This window comes from Rhinopithecus bieti, unplaced genomic scaffold, assembly GCF_001698545.2.
Source record: "Rhinopithecus bieti isolate Rb0 unplaced genomic scaffold, ASM169854v2 scaffold_65429, whole genome shotgun sequence".
Taxonomy (NCBI): Eukaryota; Metazoa; Chordata; class Mammalia; order Primates; family Cercopithecidae; genus Rhinopithecus; species Rhinopithecus bieti.
In genome coordinates, this window is record NW_016824752.1 from 11,497 (window position 1) to 26,280 (window position 14,784).

The 14,784-nt window shown below is 39.3% G+C and overlaps 1 pseudogene; it reads left to right on the forward strand.

Moving 5' to 3' along the window:
- Window positions 1-1,631: 1,631 nt before the first annotated feature.
- Window positions 1,632-14,784, forward strand: part of LOC108522440 (glycine receptor subunit alpha-2-like) — a 32,430-nt pseudogene continuing 19,277 nt past the window's right edge.

Below are 14,784 nucleotides of genomic sequence, written 5' to 3' on the forward strand. Positions count from 1 at the left end.
TGTATTTATTTTTTTTGAGATGGAGTCTCTCTGTCACCCAGGCTAGAGTGCAGTGGCACGATCTCAGCTCACTGCAACCTCCACCTCCCAGGTTCAAGCGATTCTTCCACCTCAGCCTCCCAAGTAGCTGGGATTACAGGCACATACCACCATGACTGGCTAACTTTTATATTTTGGTAGAGACAGGGTTTTACTATCTTGGCCAGGCTGGTCTTGAACTCTTGACCTCAGGTGATTCGCCGGCCTCAGCCTCCCAAAGTGCTGGGATTACAGGTGTGAGCCACCACAGGATCTCACTCTTCTGCCCAGGTTGGAGTGCAGATCATGGCACACTGAAACTTCAAACTCCTGGGCTCAAATGATACTCCTGCCTCAGTCTCCCAAGTAGCTAGGACTACAGGTGCGCACCACCACATCTGGTTAATTAAAAAAAAAAAAAATGTGCCAATGAGATCTCACTATATTGCCCAGGCTGGTCTCAAATTCCTGGCCTCAAGCAATCCTCCTGCCTCAGCCTCCAAAGCACCAGCATTACAGGCATTAACTACTACACCCGGGCTTCTAAACACTCTTCATAAATGTCATGGTCATGTTACCTGTGACATAGCCTATTGGATCATTAAGAGTTCTAGGCTGCAGCATGGAGTTTGCATTTTGGGTGAGATATTTTCTTGGTCCCCATATTATTTACTTTTAAGTCCTAAATCAATTGGCTGGATCTAATTTGCATGACTACGTAAAGTTTACAACCATTCATTTGATAAAACCAAAATCAAGTGTAATTGAGTTTGACTAAGTATTACGGTGCCTGATGTCCTAAAAATAATAAGCATAATGCCACTGAGAAATTTTAAAAGTTTCCTTGTTGATATGAATTTCTCTTTTGGCAACTAACATCATGTTTAATAAATGACTATACTTTGTGGTGTCCTTCATGTTAGGAAGAATTAATTTACCTTTACCACTTTTTTCCCACTGGCAAAATTAGACATAATTCAACCCCACTACCCATTTTGATATTATTCTGAAACATTATTACCCAGAAATGAGACTTGTGAGACTTTGACAGGATGCAGTGAATTTAAAATTTACCTAAATAGGATAGTTTTATAGGGTTATGAAATGACTCATAAGAAAAGCTAAACATAGAGTATATCAATTACCGGGTTGACATTCAGTTTCTGTCTCTCCCCTCTTGGCTTTATCGTAATAAGAGAGGGGGCAAAGCTTCCAGTAGCCCAAATCACTGTCACCAGCTTTACACGATGGCATTCAATGATAATATTTGCACGACCTAATGCTGATTGCATTAATTGGACTCCCATGTTGCTTTGATGAAATCTCCTCATTGCATCGTATTCTCAATCAAAAATGTAAATGTGCACCTTTTCGATGTTCATTAATGCAAAAAAAGCTAAACATTTAAAGAGATTAAAATGGAAGCTATGGATATCCTTGTTTTCTCCTATATTGAACAGCTACTGAACGTTTAATAAATGAGATGCTCAGGTACTTCCTGGTCACTTATTTAGTGACCTTTGTCATGCTTCCTGTCAGAAAATTTGGAAACTGTTGCTCAAGGGTAACATACACAGCCTGTCTATTCTGCTGTATAATACAGATTGAATTGCATGGTTAGAAGACTGATGCATATTGTGCTTCTTTTGTTTTACTTCTTAGCTTTGATATAATGACAAACTTTATTTGCTTTAAAAAATATATTTTGTTTTATTCAATTTTGGCTTTGGTGAAAAACTACAGAAAATATTTTTTGGAACTCTATCATGCTTGTCAAAGAAGAAATCCTCAGGCCACCTAGGGTAGGGAATGGCAAATTTTTTCTGTAAAATGCCAGACAGTATACTTAAGACTTTAAGAGCCAGATAGTCTCTGTCACAACTATGTGATTCTGCCCTTTTGGCATGAAAGCAGCCATAAACAATAGTAAGCAAATAGTTGTGGTGGTGCACCAATAAAGCTTTACTTACAAAAACAGGCCAAGGCCCAAGTTAGCAAATAGGTGTGGTTGTGTACCAATAAAGCTTTATTTACAAAAACAGGCTGAAGCCAAACTTGGGCCACAGGCCATAGGTTGCTAACCCCAGATTTAGGGCATCAGTATTTAAGTGGATGCATAATAAGAATGTGAGAATTGCTCCAACAAGAAAGGGCCTTATCTTCCAAGATAATTGAGGCCCTGCCTGGGACTCCACCCGGTAAACTAGTCTTAATTAGCTCAGGCTGTGATAACAAAGTATAGATTGGTTGGCTTATAAACAACAGAAATTTATTTCTAACAGTTTTGGAGGCTGGAAGTGTGAGATCAGGGTACTAGCATGGTCAGGTTCTGATGAGAACTCTATTTGGGTTACAGACTGCTGAATTCCTCTGGTATTCTCGCATGGTAGAAAGAAAATTATCTGGAGTCCCTTATAAAAGGGCAGTAATCCCTTTCATGAGTGCTTTACCCTCACAACCTCATCACCACCCAAAGGCCCCGCTTCTACCCTCTAATACGATCACATTGGAGGTTAGAATTTCAACATATGAATTTTGAGAGGATACAAACATTCAGTCCATTGCACACCCAAAGTGTCATCACAGCCCACGTTTTCTTTACCATACCCCTACGATTGCACCATCCATAAATTTACCGATAGTTTCACAAAATTTGACTCAGAAAAATTGGTCAAAAAAATTAAACAGAAACAGATTCTTCCCTGAACTGTCTTTAGTTGTAGTCAGAATCCTTAGCTTTATGCACGGTGATGAGGTCATTGAGGACACTGATTGGTGCTATTTTCTGGGGTAATAGTTTTGATTTCTCTACATTTTTCAGAATAAACTATGTCCAAGAATGCCTCAGAATGTTGAGTTTCTAAATCTGTTGACTTTCCTCTCTTCTCTTACACTTCACTCTCACCCCACTATCCAAAGAGCATTATTAAAAGTTTTAGTTTGGGGTATTTGTTTCCAAATAAAAGGCAATGATTATGTATTTCAAGAACTCAACATGGCTTTCTTTGTTGCTATCCAGTCTGCCCTTCCTATGGTTAATGAAGTCCCACTAATTTATTGTAGGTATTGCCTGCCCACAAAGTATAGGCCTGCTTACAGACCTAATAGCAATGATCACTCTGATATGTTAGTGTCAGAGATATGTACTCACAGGACAACACATTTGTGTTACTCTAAGGAATATTTTTATGTATCATTATTTTATGGATATATTATTCAAAATGCATTTTGTTCATTAAGAGACACAAAATCTGTCAGTGGTCATTGCTAGTTGCCCCAGCATTAAGAGTATTCAGTAGAACAAATTTTGTGTGGTCCCAAAGACTTCTATGACTAATAAGGAGAAAATGATAAGATAGGTTGTATTCTGTTTTTGAAATGTGAGTTTACCATTTTACTTTTCTTTAGTTTCTGATGGCAAGTGAATTTACAGGATGCGGAGTATATTTGCAACCCCTGTTTCCTGATATAAAGGCAGAGTTTGAGAATTTTAGTAATGTCAGTAAGGGTCAAGGGTGCTTTCATACTACCATCTGTTTCTAGCTTTCCCCCAAGTTTGGGCCATCAGAAAATAGAGAAAAGATGCTCTCTTCCCAACTTCCAAATGACTGCCTGGAAGGATGTAGGTAGATAGTGTGTGATTTGGACATATGGATGCTGGAACACTATCCATGACACAGCAGTAGATCCTACTCTGCTCCTCATTTAACAGATAGGACGGTGAACTGAAAGTGTACAAAATGCGTCTGCTCAGAGAACATCTCCAGAATATAATTCTAGCTCCCTCAAATCCTTCCCCAAAACATTTCACACGCTTTGCTGGTTTCTTCTGCAGAATGAAGAGTTGTTTTATCTCCAATCTGAAATCACACTCCTGAAGAACTCAGATTAAGGAGACAGCCCCTTATTAGAATGCATGTCGTGCTATAACTTCTGAAATAAGACTATGAGTCCCCATTCATTGTATAGCTGCATAAACAAGTTATAAGAAGATGCTAACTTATCAGGGATAGCAGGTAGCTACATTTCTTATTTCTGACTTCTTAAGGAAGAATTAAGAATCTATTACAAGCCTGACTTTTTTTTTTTTTTTTTTTTTTTTTTTTTTTTTTNCGGCCACTTGCTTTCCTGTTGCACTCATATTGCCACCATACTCTAGATTCACTGGGTGATTCATTTCTTCAGTCATTCAATAATGATTTGTCCAGAGCCAACTATTTCCCAGGCACTATGTGAGACAATGGGAATACGGTAAGGCCAGCATGACCTCTGCTTTCCTGGCATTTATAATCCATTGCAAAAGCCAGGCATCAAGTGGGAGAGGGCAAGATCCATGTATAACTACAAATATGATGAGTTCTCGGAAGAAAAAGTGCCCAGGGCTCTGAAAGATGAGATGGGGGACAGACAAGGCATCAGGAAGGAGAGCGACAGGACACCAAGATCTGAAAGAGGGGAGGCAGCTAGCAGGAGCAGTGGGCGGGAAGGGCGGGAGTGCAGCAGGCACGGGGGATTGCCAGCACCTTGAACAGGGAACCTGGGTGACTCAGCATCATCACACACCAATAGCACCCTACATTTCCAAGATGGAGGGTTTGGGAGACACACATGAAGGCGCTGGAGGAGTTAACCCCCACCTCACCCTCCCACTCTCACCCCTTAGGGCTGCCTCTTGTCATCCTTGGACAATGCAAGATCCAGAAGAGGCTGTAGTTTGGACTACTGAAGGGTCTGAAAGGGGCCAGGGTGAGTAAGAGGACACAGTAAGGTGGGGTGCAGGAAGAGGACAACCCAACGAGTCATCCAGTTATGCTTTAGAATAAACAGTCCACTGATCTGTGGACACTGTGGGCAAGGAGTGGGAGGAAGGGTAAATCATGGATGCCTCTTCTTTTGTTAAAAAACATTATTATTATTATTATTATTTTGAAATGGAGTCTCCCTCTGTTGCCCAGGCTGGAGTGCAGTGGTGCAATCTCCGCTCACTGCAACCTGTGCCTCCCGGGTTCAAGCGATTCTCCCACTTCAGCCTCCTGAGTAGCTGGGTCCACAGGCATGCACCACCACACTTGGCTAATTTGTGTATTTTTAGTGGAGATGGTGTTTCACCATGTTGGCCAGTCTGGTCTCGAACTCCTGACCTCAGGTGATGCACCCACTTCAGCCTCCCAAAGTTCTGGGATTACAGGCGTGAGCCACAGCACCTGGCTCAAGTCTGACATTTCTTAAACAAATATATAAGGTGACCTTGGTCTCTAAATTAGCAGTGCAATGGTAAAGCTTCAATTTATCATAAAGTAACTGCCCCCTATAACTTCAAACTCAAGGTTAACTTCTCATATTAAAGCTCACACAGACTTGAGATTAGGCCTACTTTGGGCACTCTTCCCAAGAGCCGCTGCCTCCAAAATGCTCTATGAACTTGATCATCAGGATGAATGTATTTGAAAAAAAGTCATGGGAATTTGTATAGTTTAGTAAATAGGTATAAAAACAAAAACTGTATTGAAGCTATTTTCCATACACCCTGATCTTTACAACTTAATTATTTTTTTCCCTTTTGATCCTGGGGGAATTCGCCCAAACTTGCCATCCTGAAATTGTCTCCAGAGTAGAGTGACTCCCAGTGGAGTGACCAACTATCCCAATTTGCCTACACTGAGGAAGTTCCCTGGATGTGAGAGTTTTGGGGCCAAAATTGGGAAGTTCTCAGGCAAACCAGGACAAGCTAGTCACCATTAGAGTAATGTAAACAATGACCAAAAATCCAGGTGCCAAACATGTGGAGATGGAGCAAGTAAGGGTAAAAAATGTAAAGAAAGAGAGTAAGAATGAATTAGTATATATCACACTTGTGGTCACAAGTAGCAATAGTGGATAACTACTAGCTCTGAAACCACAGACTGGCTTGGTTAGGGAATACTGTTGAAGCCTCAATCGGAGTCCAGATTATCAAGTGACGTAGTACTTTCGATGAACCTAAGGTCTTTGAGTAGAAGTCCCCAGGAGAGCAGTCACTGCCCCCAAGCTATTCATTAGCACAGAAGAAAATTCCCAGAGCAAATGGGAATGCCAGGGCTCCCACAGTGTTCAGATTGAGAACATGAAACATCTCTGTTTGGATGAAGCATCAAGTTGGCTAGTGCAGATACAACACATTCAGAGAAAATGATAAAATAAGAATTTCAAAAGCAAGTAGCTGCAAGGAAAATGTTTTGTCAACATGAAAGATCTTAATGTTTATGTTGATCAATTTAAAATTTGCCCCATCATGCCATAGTTTTATAAGATTTTCACTACTCAAATTACACGGTGGGTTTCCCTCTGCCCAGAGCATCTGAGCAGAAAGGAACCAGAGATCATGTGATTTCTGATTTGGAAAATAAATCAGTTTTATTTGACAATCTGCCATCACAGACCGATTTCTGTGTTCATTGTTTACCTTTTTCTGTAGCAAAGTCAGCTTGAGTTAGTATTATCTCATCCCAAAATGAATAATTCAAACACTAAAAAATTCAACCAAGTCAACCTGTTTTATTGGTGTTCTGGTTTGGTTGAATCTTCCTTTTTCTTTCTACCTTCTGTCCCCTCTCCTAATGGAACTAAATGGTTTATTTTGACAAAGGTATACACAGTTTGGTTTACTTGGACACCAAAGCTGTATCAAATTAGGGAGAAGAGTGAGAGGGAAATACAAATAGAACTCTTATGCCAGGGTAATCAGTAACACTTGTCCACGGCATTTCTGTAGGACTACCGAGTGAATATCTTTCTGAGACAACAGTGGAATGATTCACGGCTGGCGTACAGTGAGTACCCAGATGACTCCCTGGACTTGGACCCATCTATGCTAGACTCCATTTGGAAACCAGATTTGTTCTTTGCTAATGAGAAGGGTGCCAACTTCCACGATGTCACCACTGACAACAAATTGCTACGGATTTCGAAAAATGGCAAAGTGCTCTACAGTATCAGGTAAGCCTCCATTGGCTGCACATGTTCGCATCTCCATTTCTCTGCTAACAGAGCTGCCTGATTCTGCAGGGTAGGATGTATATGAATATTTGACTTTTGTGGTTTCTTGTTTATCATTTGCATTTTAAAGTTGGTGGAGAGTATCAGAAGTCCCCTTGGTCTCATAAATGTGATTCTCCATAACAAAAATGTATTTGGTAGGATGGTACATGGTTAATGGTATTGTGTAATCACCTGCACAAATGTGTTCCTGATTGCTTCAATAAAGGAAGTACAGGCTATTCATTTCAATTGCCATTAAGCATAATATACGAAATCTCATTTCAATAATTCTGCCATTCTGTAACATTCAAACACACACGCGCGCGCGCACACACACACACACAAATTCAATAGCTCAGCATAGTCATTAACAACATACTTTTAGCTGGATAAGTGGAAACCTGGTTCCAATGTCAGCTTTGCTTCTAAGTAAACATGTGATCTTGATCTCTTAACTTTTCTTGGACTTGGGCCTGGGACAGAAAATTCCTGAGATCCATTTTTGCTTTTATATTTTGCTTTTATATTCAAATATCTTCTCCAGAAGTAGGCTCAAAATAATCTCCCCCTTTTCTGAACTCTAATAGCAGTTTCTCTGTAAGGCTCTTATTTTTTTCTGCCTTATATTTTGGTTACTTCTGTTCATGAGTATAGCAATAAAAACACGGATTTCTGGAATTAGATCTAGAATCAAACCCAAGTTTTGCCATTTACTAAGTTTTGTAACCTGTAACCCTCAGTTACCTTAATTTTAAAATGGGAAACTCCATGTTTATCTCTGAATATTCTTGTGTGAATGAGTAATGTAGTGGTCAGCAAATATTTTCTGTAAAGGGCCAGATATTATCTTAAATGTTGCAGACCACATTGCCTCTGTTGCAACTACTCAACTCTATCATTATAGCTCAAAAGCAACCATAGGTAATATGCAAACAATTGGACATGGCTGTGTCTCAATAAAATTTTATTTACAAAAATAGGTGGTGGACTGGATTTGGCCCTTTGGCTGTAGTTTGCCAACCCTTGATATAAAGTATATTAAAAATACTTGCCACAGTACCTGACACAGAGTAAATGTTTGATAAATAAAATAATGGCTATCTGTATTTTGAAATCAGTTCTTTTTTTTTAATGCTCAACATCTGTAATCATTAAAGAAATGCAAATGAAAACCACAATGAGATACCATCTCACACCAGTCAGAATGGCTATTATTAAAAAGTCAAAAAATAATAGATGCTGGTGAGGTCACAGAGAAAAGGGAACACTTATACACTGCTAGTGGGAATGTAAATTAGTTCAGCCATTGTGGAAAGCAGTTTGGCAATTTCTCAAACAACTCAAAGCAGAATTACCATTCGAACCAGCAATCCCATTATTGGATATATACCCAAAGGAATATAAATCATTCTACCATAAAGACACATGCACGTGTATGTATGCTCATTGCAGCACTATTCACAATAGCAAAGACACAGAATCAACCTAAATGTCCATCAGTGGTAGACTAGATAAAGAAAATGTGGTGGCTGGGTGCCGTGGGTCATGCCTGTAATCCCAGCACTTTGGAAGGCCGAAGTGGGCGGATTACGAGGTAAAGAGTTCAAGACCAGCCTGGCCGATATGGTGAAACCCCATCTCTACTAAAAAGTATAAAAAATTAGCCGGGCATGGTGGTACGTGCCTATAGTCCCAACTACTCGAGAATTGCTTGAACCCGGGAGGCGGAGATTGCAGTGAGCCAAGATAGTGCCACTCCACTCCAGCCTGGGTGACAGAGTGAGACTGTCTCAAAAAACAAAAACAAAAAACTGGCACTATATACCATGGAATACTACACAGACATAAAAAAGAATGAGATCATGTCCTTTGCAGAAACATGGTTGGAACTGGAGGGCATTATCCTGAGTGAACTAACACAGGAACAGAAAAATACTGTTCAGTGAATAGTACAGAATAGTACAGTACTGTTCAATTGAACATGCAGTACAAACGCTGCATGTTCTCACTTATAAGCGGGAGCTAAGCATTGAATATATATGGACACAAAGAAGGGAACAACAGACACTGGGGCCTACTTGAGGGTGGAGGGAAAGAGGAGGACGAGAATCAAAAAACTGCCTTATAGGGTACTATGCTTATTGCCTGGGTGGTGAAATAGTCTGTACACCAAACCCCCATGACATGCAATTTACCTATACAAGAAACCTGCACATGTATCCCTGAACCTAAAATCAATGTTTAGAAAATTAATGTTCTTTTCAGTAGTAAGCTCTTAGCTCTTTCAATTCAAGATGTTCGGTTTTTGTCTTTTTTGTAACATCTACCAAAGGTCTAGGACAACGTACTGTATATGAGAAATAGTACACTGAATAAACTATTGGCATTTAAAGGTCCTTAATAGAATGCCCCCCTTCTCTATATAATTTTATTACCAAAAAAGTGGACTAGTCTCACTGCAAATAATTTTTCCAAGTTTGCAGACTCACCATCATCACAACCTCATTTGACAACTCTGTATATGATTTGGTTCTGTACTGTAAATTCCATTCTTATGCTTAATAATTTCATACCCTGCTGATGGCTGAGAGCCCCAATGTCTTGTGGAATAAAAGAAGCTGCTCATTTGTAAAAAGTGGCAAAGTCACTGCTTGCACAGAAAACCAGGAAACTTCCCCAATGACCATTTCATTTTAAGGAAACACAAAACATTCTCCATGGTGATGTGTTTGGTTGGTGTAAAATGCAGTACTGAGCACGACATAAGTTGACTGGACATGATAAAATGGGACATATGTAGAGTGTGGCGCTAGGAAGGAGAGTTATAAAAAGCAGCACAGAGCATCAGCTGCCCCAGCTAATCCCCTGGGCCTTGGGTGGCATTTGCTCTAATGAATACCAGGCATCACATACTGCTGAAATAAAATCAGGTTGTTGTTGCTGTTGTTACTTTCTTGATGTTTTACGAAGGTCTTTACATTCTAGAATCATCAAGAATATAATGCTCCCAAGCCTAGACCCAGAGGCAATTCTTGTATCTCTGGTTCCCAAGCATAGCACATAACAGGCCCTGAAATGCCCTAACAATTGTTTTGGATTAGGTGAGGTTTGTCCTGTGGCAGGCTGTTTTATACTTTTCTTTCATTGTGAGTATTCTCTGAAATCAAAATAAAAAACCTTGGTAAAGGAGAATTGGGGATATCATTTTAAGAAAATACAAGCTTTTGGGAGATTTGAGCTGTAAGAATCTAATTTTTTGCCTCGAAGGGCTTTTGATGAACCAGATACTGTGCTGGGTCTAGAGATCCAGAACTAAGTAAGATGTGGTCCTTCCCCTGCAATGACTTCAGTCTAACAAGGCAGGGGAAACATGATAAGTAATAGGAATAAATAGGAAACAAGAAAAACAAAAGTGGCTCTAATTTTGCAAATGAATTATGTGACCAAAATATTGCCAGAATTTGGGAGTTGGCATCCACACTCCTGTTTGTCACTGGGCTCAATTTAACTAGAGGTCAAGGAGTAACTAGTGCTAATATACACCCAGCTGCAGGTTTGACTCAAGTTTAAGGCCAAGGCAGGTACAGTTGTGTCCATGTCTTAAAGGTGCTGAAAAGTTCCTACTGAAGTTCCATTAGGAAGTAATTCCCCTGCATACTCAGGTTTACGACACAAATACTCCCAGGATAGGAAATCCACTGGCTTAAATCCACACTAAACTCTAAAGAGCTGATATAAAATTGATATCTGAGGATGAACATATTGGATTCCTAAGAGTATAAATGGGATAGAATGAAGAAGGGTTGAGAATGATACAAGGAAGGGGCTAGAAGTACCAAATAAAAACCCTAAAACTGTCTCCACATACACAGTAAATACTTACGCAATTATTTAATTATGTAAGCATGTGGTCCACATTTTAAAAAGTAATGTTCTGTCTTGATACTCTGTATTTGCATTTTCCTGAAACCTAAAGCAAATACCAATTGCATTTAATCTGGGGAAAATTTCATGTTTTTCTTAGCTTCGTAGGTGTAGGGGTAGAATTAACACTCTATGGACACCAAAGTCCAAGGCTTTGATGGTCAAACAAAACAAATAGAGAACTATACAGTCCATTGATTTCATAACAAGCAAGATCACATTTCCTAATACTTCATATATCTGTATTCCAAAAGGTAGGGGTCTAAAAAACAAAGAGAGATGGCAGTAGACTAGAACTCCCTAAGTGTCCTCCTTATGAACACTTGGGGTACTTGGCTAAAATTCAAACAAATCTTTTAAATAGGAAGGAAAGGCCTTAGCTCAGCGTTAATAAACCTTTTATCCAGTGTAGTAGGGCACAGTCTTTGTGGATGAAAAAGTACCAAATCCATTTCTGTCCATTTTTCTTCTTTAGTATTCATTCTCTAATGTTTTATCTTGCTCTCTGTTTTTTTCCTAAGTTTTTTGTTGGCCCGCCCATTAATTATTGATCACCTCTGACAAAAGTATGCATTTTGATTTGTAAACCCTCTTCAGAGAAAGTCAATAATCCAGAGACCGTGCTGGGCCTAAAGATCAAGTACTGAGTAAGAGGTGATCCTTCATCTGGGATGGGGAAAGAGAGTCAAATTCTAAATTCAGAGAGAGTCAAATTCTAAATTCACATTACTTACAATGAATCCATACTTGAATCCATACTGAAATAGTGAGGTGAGTCTTGAAGGTTGTACATATTATTGTTTAAACAATATTTGTTGAATTTAATATAATGAGTTGGAATAAAGGTCAGGACATCATGGGATATGGTGGACAACATGAAAGAAAAAAGGAGAAGGTGAGCATTTTTGAAGAATAACTTGTCTCACATGCCCACAGTATCTTTGCTGATATTGTCTTCTTTTTAAAAATCCCATTGCTTCTGAGAATTTAGTCAGAAATATGACTTTTATAGAAGGATTTTTTTTTAAATTTGAAGTTACCTTGTAAAATATCTAATCCAACACGCTTGTTTTAGTGATAAGGAAGTGACTTCTTTCAGAAGTTGGGTTAACCCAAACAATGGAGTTAGTAAGTAGGAAAGCTAGGACAAGAATCAGGGCTCTTCAATTCTGTTTCAGTGCTGTCATTTCCTACCCCCACATTAATTCCTCATTTACTTCAACCCAAGTCCAAAGATACAAACACACACAATTCATGTTGCAGCAGAGGGCATCATTTCATGCTTTTTTTTATGGCTGCATAGTATTCTATGGTATATATGTACCACATTTTCTTTAATCTACCATTGATGGGCAGCTAGGCTGGTTCCATGTCTGCTATTGTGGATAGTGCTGTGATGAACATACAACTTCATGTGTCTTTTTGTAGAACAATTTATTTTCCTTGGGGTATACACCCAGGAATGGGATTGCTGGGTCAAATAGTATCTCTGTTTTAAGTTATTTGAGAAGTCTCCAAACTACTTTCCACAGCGCCTGAACTAATTTACATTCCCACCAACAGTTTGCTTTTCTCTGCAGCCTTGCAGCATCTGTTGCTTTTTGACTTTTTGATAATAGCCATTCTGACTGGTGTGAGATAGTATCTCATTGTGGTTTTGATTTGCATTTCTCTAATGACCAGTGATGATGAACATTTTCTCATATGTTTGTTGACCACTTGTATGTCTTCTTTTGAGAAGTGTCTGTTCATGTCCTTTGCCTATTTTTAATGGGGCTATTTGTTTTTTGCTTATTGATTGGCTTAACTTCCTTATAGATTCTGGATACTAGGCTTTTATCAGATGCATAGTTTGTGAACATTTTCTTCTATTCTGTAACTTGTCTGTTTACTCTATTGATAATTTCTTTTGCTGTGAAGAAGCTCTTTGGTTTAATTAAGTCCCATTTGGCAACTTTTATTTTTGTTGCAGTTGCTTTTGGGGACTTATCCAAAAATTCTTTTCCAAGGCCAGTGTCAAGAATGGTGTCTCCTAGGTTTCTGTCTAGGATTTTTTTTTTTTTTTTTTTTTTCTTTTGAGACAACATCCCGCTCTGTCACCCAGGCTGGAGTGCAGTGGTGTGATCTTGGCTCACTGACAACTCTGCTCCCAGGTACAAGTGATTTTCCTGCCTCAGCTTGCCAAGTAGCTTGGATCACATGTGCATGCCACCATGCTCAACTAATTTTTGTAGTTTTAGTAGAGACGGGGTTTCCCCATGTTGGCCAGGCTGGTCTCGAACTCCCGACCTCAAGTGATCTGCCTGCCTCAGCCTCCCAAAATGTTGGGATTACAGGGATGAGCCACTGTGCTCGGCCCTGTCTAGGATTTTTATAGTTTGAGGCCAGACACTTAAATCTGTAATCCATCTTGAGTTAATTTTTGTAGATGGTAAAAGGTGGTGGTCCAGTTTCATTCTTCTGCATATGGCTAGCTAGTCATTCCAGCACCATTTTTTGGAAAAAGGAGTCCTTTCCCCAGCTTGTTTTGTCAGCTTTGTCAAAGATCCGCTGGTTGTGTGTGGCTTTATTTCTGGGTTCTCTATTCTGTTCCATTGGTCTATGTGTCTGTTTTTGTACCAGTACCATGTTGTTTTTATTACTGTAGCCTTATAGTACAGCTTGAACTTGGGTAGTGTGATGCCTCCAGCTTTGTTCTTTTTGCTTAGGATTGCTTTGGTTATCTGTGCTCTTTTTTGGTTCTGTATGAATTTTAGAATAGTTTTTTTTTCTAATTGTGTGAAAAATGACATTGTTAGGAATAGCATTGAATCTTTAAATTGCTTTGGGCAGTATGACCATTTTATTGATATTGATTCTTCAAATTTATGAGCATGGGTTGTTTTTCCATTTATTTGTGTCATCTCTGATTTCTTTCAGCAGTGTTTTGTAGTTCTTGTAGAGATCTTTCTCCTCCTTGGTTAGCTGTATTCCTAAGTATTTCATTTTTTTGTAGTTATTACAAATGGTATTGTGTTCTTAATTTTTCTCTCAGCTTGAATGTTATTGGTGTATAGAAATGCTACTGATTTTGTACATTGATTTTGTGTCCTAAAATTGTACTAAAGTCATTTATCAATTCAGGAGCCTTTTGGCTGAGTCTTTAGGGGTGTCTAGATATAGAATCATATCATTAGCTAAGAGAAATAGTTTCAGTTCCTTTCTTTCTATTTAGATGCCTTTTATTTCTTTCTCTTGCCTGATTGCTCTGGCTAGGACTTCCAGTACTATGTTTAATAGGAGTGGTGAGAGAGGACATCCTTGTCTTGTTCCAGTTCTCAAGGGGAATGCTTTCAGCTTTTGCCACCCAGTATGATGTTGACTGTGGGTTTGTCATAGATTGCTCTTATTATTTTGAGGGATGTTCATTTGATCTCTAGTCTGTTGGTGGTTGTTATCATGAAAGGATTTTGAATTTTATCAAAAGATTTTTCTGTGTCTATTGGGATGATCATATGGTTTTGCTTGAACCTTGCTCAAAATATATGCATATATTGGCAGGGCGTGGTGACTCATGCCTGTAATCCCAGCACTTTGGGAGGCTGAAGTGGGTGGATCACGAAGTCAGGAGATCGAGACCATCCTGGCCAACATGGTGAAACCCCATCTCTATGAAAAATATAAAAATTAGCTGGGCGTGGTGGCACACACCTGTAGTCCCAGCTACTCAGGAGGCTGAGGCAGGAGAATCACTGGAACCCAGGAGGCGGAGGTTGCAGTGAGCAGAGATCACACCACTGCACTCCAGCCTGGGCGAAGAGCGAGACTCTATCTCAAAAAAAAAAA